Genomic DNA, 8,143 nt, shown 5'->3' on the forward strand with positions numbered 1-8,143 from the left:
ATATAAAACTTATTTTGGGCCCAATTTAGTATTTTGGCCATAACTTCCTCATTATTCATCGGAATTGGGCTTATTATATATAGTTGGAAAGCTCTTTTCGAACCTAATCCAACTACACTATTATTGGACCCTTACATGGACCAAACTAAATTGGCTGGACACTTTTCATAAATAGAGTACGAAAAGAAATATTTTCAAAAACAGAAAGAGGTATTTTTTATTAAAATGACCACATCACAAGACTTTTCACATTCCACCTTGTTCGATAATCAAATGACATGAAAGAAATTCATCACTGGGTTTGCTTTTCGGGGAGACACAATCAGGTGTCTACAGAAGCCCCCACTTTTTCTAAGTTTGGAGAAATGTAAGTTTTTATAACAATAGTCAAAGTAGCGATAAGGACGGAGAATGATTCAGAACATTCTGCGATCCTAAATCATTCTTGTAACGCCGATACCTGCAAACTACCGTTAGTTAAATAGATAAAAGAGTTAGAAACGCGTATCTTGCACCGTTGAGCACACGTCTCTGGAGTAACTAATTTGTTTGTTGCTGCATTTATTGTGACGACTTCCACAGTACCTTGTGAACGTCATCTGAAGGTAACAGTGCCTCACTATCTTCATTTGTTTGTGACAATCCTCCACAGTGCCTCGGGAACATCGTCAAAGGTGACTGTGTGTCGTAATCTCCAGAGTTATGGCAGTACCTCGCCGCTATAGACAATCTCCTCTCTACTCAGGACATCGTTGAAGAACGCTGCTTGTAGCCATCTTCAGTTGTGTTGTGACAATGTTCCTAGGGAGATTATCAATTACCATCGCTTGTTGATCCTCCGTTTGCTAATGCTTCGCAGATATATTTTGCTTTAATTGCTTGCTGTGCCAGTACCTCAACGCCTTTGTAATGAGACGGTAATTTGGCGCTTGCATTTGCTTGTGAACCAATACCTCGGTGCTTATGATGAGCCAATACTTAGGCCCTTTAAGTAAAGTGAAATGATTGTCGTCAGGCCGATCACTTATTGCAATTGTAATCGAGCCGACTACTAATCATGTCAATTTGCTTATAGGGGCTAATTGGCGTACCAAGGAACCCAATTTGCTGAATAAGGTCCACATAACCATTTATGGGGCCTAGGGGTTGCATCACTAAGGAAAGAAGAGCCAGCGCTCGATCCTACGTGTCATCGCGATGCGCCAGACTTGTCGCGGCACAATGGAGTCGGGTTTCCGGAATAAAACCCCTTCCTCTTCCTCATTTCGTCATTTGCCTCATTTCATGCTCGGTTTCGCTCGAAACTTCAAATTACTCATTCCTGCTCGTTTCTCAACCAAATTCGCTCAAATTTATTGCAAATTGAAGCTCTCGATCTCTAGTTTGCCGATCTATGTAAATTTTACTCAAACTCCTCTCAATTTGGAAGAATTTTGTGCATGTTTGTTTGCGGATTTTTGAAAAAGCCGAAACTTATCTTGCTTAATTTTCCTTATTTATCAAGTTTCTTGCCATGAAATTACTTGTTTATGTTTATATATCACCTCAGGAGTGTTTTAAGACTTGTTTGACTCAATTTGGTGATGAAATGAACGATTTACCATTGTTGGGCACTTTGAGTTCTTGAGAACAATGTGGCTTGATCTTCGTGTTTTTGCTAGCTATTCATGCTCAATTTGTCACAATATTTGTCATAGTATTGTAAGAAATTGTTTGATTGCTTGAGAATGCTATTTTTACTTGGTTCAAAAACATGCTCTGTTTTAGTACTACGTACTTTGGCTTTTTCAAACATAGTATCATGCGGCTAGGAGAACCTTAGGTACTATAGAATCATTTATTTACTGTTTTCTTGTATAATTAGCATGTCTCGACGATGCGGTTCTGGCCCACGCTCTCGTGGGGCTCACCGAGAGGACGAGCCCGTCGACGCCGGCGAGGGGACTTCCACTAGCCTTGGGGAGTTCCTTGAGTGGGATGGGCGCACCTTGTACTTCGCGCCTCAGTTTCATATTTCAGAGCGCGTTCGGCTCAGGATGACTGATGAGCGAGTTCGTTGCCACGGCTGAGGTAACGACACCATAGGGCAGCTATACGTTTTTTACTTTCGCAACAACGAGGAGTTGCTTGCGCTGTGGGAGTCTTGTGGTCTGACTCCATTGTTGCAGACTACTCAGGATCTCTATTCCTTAAAGTTGAGTCGTTTCTTGGTTCGCGCTTTGGTGGAGTTCTTTTGGGATAACACCAACACGTTTCACTTCTCTCGGGGTGAGATGACTGTCACTCCCCTAGACTTCTCTATCATCACCGGTTTGGAGTTCCGGTCAGTTGCAGTTCCTTTTAGTAGCGATACTACTCTTTTCTCTCTTGAGGTAGAGGAGCTACTAGGCCCCATTGTTATTCGGGCCCGCGGTGAGTCTCGACCGTTACAGATGAGTAGCCGATCGATTTGTCGGCCTGTGCTAGTAGAGGCTTTTCAAGATGATGCGACCACCTCAGAGCAGCAGGTGCATTTTCTTTTTGATTCTTTTGTCAGGGTCTTTCTCTCCTAACAAGGGTAGCCGAGTGCTGCTCTACTACTTGCCTGCTCTTTGCGACCTCCGAGCGATCGGGACTTTTGACTGGGCTAGCTTGGCCTATGCTAACTTCCTGCTAAGGTTATGACTCGCCTACTGTCATCGCACCTTTGATGAGGAGGTCACTCTTTCGAGCTTTTGGAGGATCGTAGAGGTATACTCTATTCCTCTTGATAATAGGTTTATTTTTGTCGTTTAGCTTTGCTGATGTTTCTGTGTTGTTCCAGGTGTGGTTCTACGAGTATATGCCATCTTTAACGCCAGCCAGGCCTTTGCCTTGAGGGATCCCTGTTGCCGCTAGCTGGGGTGGCTGTTATACCGACCAAACTGCTACTGCCCTTGTTCGAGATTCGCTTCTCTCGGTATGCACTGTTCATCATTTTTGTTCACTCTTCTAAATACGATTCCTACTCATGAATGTTCGCCTTGCAGGGACCTGAGGTTAAATTCTGTCCATGGGCTAATTTTGATGTCCCCGCGCGGGCTGTTCAGTACACAGCTCAACGGCGCTACTTCCAGGGGACGTATGATGCTGTGGTGTACCTCCACTAGTGTTCATTACTTACCAGGGGTCTTTTGGTCCGGTTAATGAGATGATTCCTCTAGCCCATGAGGAGTGGCGCTTTGTAGAGAGGTCGATACCTCGCCACCAGGCCTGGATGAGTCATCTATCATCATTTTGTTTGCAGGCATGTTTTTTAACTGTTTATGACTTTTATTGCTTAATAGTTTTCCCGCGAGATGATGACGAGGATGGCGAGAGGCATGGTCGCCTTTCGTTATCAACTCGTGAGGTTGAGTCATCGAGCTTCCTGTCGTCGTGCGAATGACGGCACAGAGGTATTTCCCTTTGACCTTTACTTTGTATTTACTTATTTTTCTTGTATTTGACTCGGCGTATTTTTTCTATTTTAGCCTGTTCCTCCATCACGTACTCGTACGAGACCCGAGGATCGGAGAGAGAGATCCGGGTCTGGCTCGAGGCATCGTCATACTTCGGTCGGGAACCAGGGTGGTCGAGCGGAGTCGGGTCAGACTGTGGTAATGGAGGGTTTCTGGTCTTCTTTCGAGGGTGCATCGAGGAGGCCGACTGGCCAGGGAGACGCGACATCAACTCCTTTTGTGGGTGGTGGGACGTACGAGGTTGGCTCGTCGTCGCAGCAGCCACAACAGCCTCAGCAGTCGGGCCCTCAGCAGGGTGAGCCAGGATGGGTTGGCCCTACTCTTTTGCTCCCGACCACTAGTGATCCTGAGGCTGGTGAGGGATTGACTCCGCGGACTGTGCAGTTCTTGGATACATTCGGTGTTCCTCTGTATTTGCGTCCTCCGGCGCCGTAGTTGTACCTGTGCTTTTTTTTTTTTTTTTATTTGATGTTGTAGGACTTTGCTTTATATTATTAGAAACTTATGTTAGATATGTTGTATATAAACCCTATGATTACTATGTTATTTATCTTTTTATTTTTATTTTTCATTTTATGTGCATATAAGTGTGTGCAAAATTGTGATTAACTTTTGCAAAAAAATTTCTTCATTTTTATCACTAAAATGGAGGGTATCCGACTTCCTCCCCTAAAAAGAAAAAATGAAAAATAAAATTGAGTTTGACTAAAAATAAGCTTAAAATTAATTAAACTTGAAATAATCAAAAGGGGATAAGTTTTTTGAAAGAAAATTGCCAAAAATAAGGTTGGATAAGGTTTTGAAAGAGAATCAAAATCGTAAAGTCAAAGTACGAATCCGAGTCGAAGTCGAATAACACATGGTTAGCTTAGCGCGTTATTCTGACGCGGTAAAAATTGAACCATTGCGGCGCAATACTCCTGTCGCGGCACGATGGTCTTATTTCTCCGAATTCTTTTAGGATTCGGTTTGCGTCAGGTTCTGTTTATAAAAAGCCCCCAAATCCGTCAATTACATCATAATTCGAGAAAATTAAAATTATTTAGCTTATTGATTTTCTCTCACATAGCCATGTCTAAGACTTTTAATGATTTTATTCGTGAGTGGTGCCGATCTTTGACTGCCAAAGAGAGGAAAGAGCTGGACTTTTTTCACTTGGGGGGTTTATATGGTATTAAAGGGGTATATCTTGACATAGATTTTATTCATACCACCTTAGAATATTGGGATTCAAATACCCATTGCTTTAAATTTGGTTATGATGAAATGTGCCCTTTACCGGAAGAGTTTGGTGCCATTCTTGGCTTCCCCTCTTTAGATCTTGCGGTAATTCCTAAAGTGAGTGAATATATAAAGATTTTGAGTGTTTCCTTAACCTTAGGGATAGGGACCTAAAAGACGTAGTGCATGGGAATGTAGAAAATTTGAAAGAATTTGCACGCTTTTATTTTGATAGACCACGCTCTGAGTCTTTTCATTTTTATAAGAGGAGGGCTTTCGTCTTTTGTATGTTTAGCCAATATCTTCTTACTAGTGGAAATATTCATGAGGGTCAGGCAATTTTAGCATCTGTCATGGAGCAAATTTAATTAGGGGGAAATCCAATGCCATTAATTGTTGGAAAAACTATGCTTAGTTTAGATGAACTAAAAAAGAGATCCGAAAGCACCTCTTAGAGGTTCTCCAATTTTATTACAGATAGAAAATCAATACTTTTAATTATAGAAATAAAAAATATTTAATTTTGTATAGTAATACTAATTTTTTTGCATTGAATTTTTGCAGATTTGGCTAATGGAAAGGCTTGAATTAACTAGCCCTCCTAAAAATATTGAAAAGTATACACCAAATTGTCTTGTGAGAAGGAAGAAGCATTTCTCCATAAAGATGGGCCGTCAGGAGTGGAGTAGAATCTTTGAAACTCGCGACTTTGCCATTAAATGGGTTGTTCTGTGGTGAAAAATTGAGAAGATGGTTGGTGTCAATAAACAACCTTTTTTCCGTCATCCAGGTTTGTCCAAATTAACCTTTTACTACCCTTCTAGAGTAAAAAGACAATACGGCCTTGCTCAAACCGTTCCTTTCGGGGATCTTTGTCGCCCTTATGAATTTTCCGTTTCACAAGATGTAGAAAGATTTGATGATTACTGGTGTGCTAGACCTTTGTGGGAAGTTGTTATCCAAAAGATTCCTCCTTCTTTGTCTAAAGATGTGAAGTAGTGGTTACTTGATAGATCTCAAAAGGACAAGAATAAAGTCCGAAACATGTAGAAGACTAGCGTTAGAGATCGCCTAGGAGATAAGAAAATTCCTCCTAAATATCGTCTAGGTGCAAGAGTTGAATTCAAGACTCCTATTATTCCTAAGAAGAAAAATACTATTAAGGGCAAGGAGAATTGAAGAAAAACTGACTCCACAGACAAGAAAGTATGAGTTGAGAAAAAATATGGTGTAATGGCTGTAGGAGAAACTATTGATACTAAGATTGTGTGCAGATCTTCTAAGGGATCCCTATTGGTGAAAGAGATGGATGATGAAGAAGAGGCAGACAAGAATTGGAAAAGGGCCAGAAAAGAGAAGACAAATTAGAGCATTGCTTTTACTATCAATTTATTTGTCAATTGTTATTTTCAAGTCAATTTTATTTTAAGCCTTTATTTTAATTCAATCAATAATGTAATTCTACTTTTATTAATGCAAATTTCAGCTTTTAAATTAAATTGATTTTTTACATTGAATTATTTATTAAAGCAATTTAAAACGACTTGAATTAATTTCGAAAATTGTTCGAATACAGAAGTCGAAAATTTCTCGAAATACACCGAAATTTGCCCAGATTGACGAAAATAAATTGGCGCCGGAAATTTTCCCAGATTGACGAAAACAAATCTTGTCGCGGCGCGCTGGGTTTGAATTATGTGCGTCGTTCGCTCTGTGTTAACGTGTCGATGAAGGACTGCGAGGTTTGTAAAATTTAAAGTTGCCGAACCAGTAAAGGGTTGCCTGCGTATCCTTTCCTTAGGAATCAGGCCAAACGTAGCTCTCTTGAGTATGTTACTCAATTCATCATGGGTAGAATTTCTTAAGTTGGTCAAGGTTCGTCATACTTGAGAATTCATTACCATCCATATCAGTTAGTTTTGCGGCACCTCCTGATAGGATAGTTTTGAAGACGTATGGTCCAGACCAATTAGGCCTAAATTTGCCTCATGGGTCTAGAACGTTTTTCCTTAATGCTTTTAACACCAAGTCTCCTACTTTGATGTTTCTTGTCTTGACCTTTTTATTGAAGTGTCTAGCCATGCGAGTTTAGTAGCATTGGGTATGATGTAGAGCTTCTAGTCGTTTTTCATCGAGTAGAATTAGCTCTTCATATCTTTCTCTATCTATTCCATTTGACCTCATCGAGCTTACTCTTCAATGCGATGCGTAGGGATGGTATTTCCAACTCTACTGGTTGTACGACATCCATTCCGTAAACTAAGGAAAATGGCGTATTTCTGGTGGATGAACGAATTGACGTGCGATAACCCCAAAGAGGGAAATGGAGTTTGTCAGTCCAATCCTTGTAGTTCTCTGTCATTTTTTCGATGATAGTTTTTAAATTTTTATTGGCTGCCTCTACCGCGCCATTTTCTTAAGGCCTGTATGGGGAAGAGTGATGATGTTGAATGCCATATTTCTGAAGCAATTCTTCACATTCCGCTTGGAAGTGAGTTCCATTGTCACTTATCATTTCATGTAGGACTCCATATCGACATATGATGTTCCTTTCGGTAAAGAGTGCTACATGTTTTGCGGTGAGTTTTGCACATGATGCTGCTTCCACCCATTTTGTAAAGTAAGCAATTGCTACTAGGATGTATTCATGGTCTCCTGTCCCAGGAGGAATGATTTTTCCAATAATATCTATTCCCCATGTTGAGAATGGCCATGCTAATGAATAGGTGTAAAGAAGTGATGAAGTGTAGGTTAGCGTATATTTGGCATTTAGGGCATCTTTTTACATATTGATGGCAATCTTTGTTCATGGTAGTCCAATAGTATCCTTGGCGCATTACTTTTTGGGATAGCATTTTGCCATTCATGTGAGTTCCACATACTCCTTCATGGATTATTCTCATTGCTCTTTGAGCTTCCTTTTTACCTACACATAGGAGAGCTCTACCTTTAGGTACCCTTTTATGTAGCTCATCATTTATGAGTACATAATGGGAAGCCAAAAGTCCTAGTACTCGTTTCGCTCTCTTATCAGCGTGAAGTGGATATTCTCCTTTGGTGACATAGTTGAGGATGTCAGTATACCAAGGTTCTTCCTCCTCTTCTTCTTCTTCTTCTTGAACAACTTCATTATCTTCTATGGCTTGGATGTAAGCCGATTTATGCCTTTTCTCTATTGTCAAAGGCATTTGCTCAATTTCCTTAGGAATTCTATCCATTGAGGCTAGCCTTGCCAAGGCATCAGCAAACTGATTTTCTTCTCTAGCTAGATATTTGTATTCTACCTTTTCGAGTTGATCAGTGAGAGTTTCCAGGTATGTTTGATAAGGAGCTAAGCTTTCACTCCTTACTTTTCATCTTTTGGAAATCTGATTGATGATTAAAGAAGTGTCTCCGAATATTCGAAGTTTCTTTACTCCCAATGCCAAAGCTGTTTCGAGGCC

Source organism: Chenopodium album, chromosome 15 (assembly GCF_948465745.1).
Source record: "Chenopodium album chromosome 15, dcCheAlbu1.1, whole genome shotgun sequence".
Lineage (NCBI taxonomy): Eukaryota > Viridiplantae > Streptophyta > Magnoliopsida > Caryophyllales > Amaranthaceae > Chenopodium > Chenopodium album.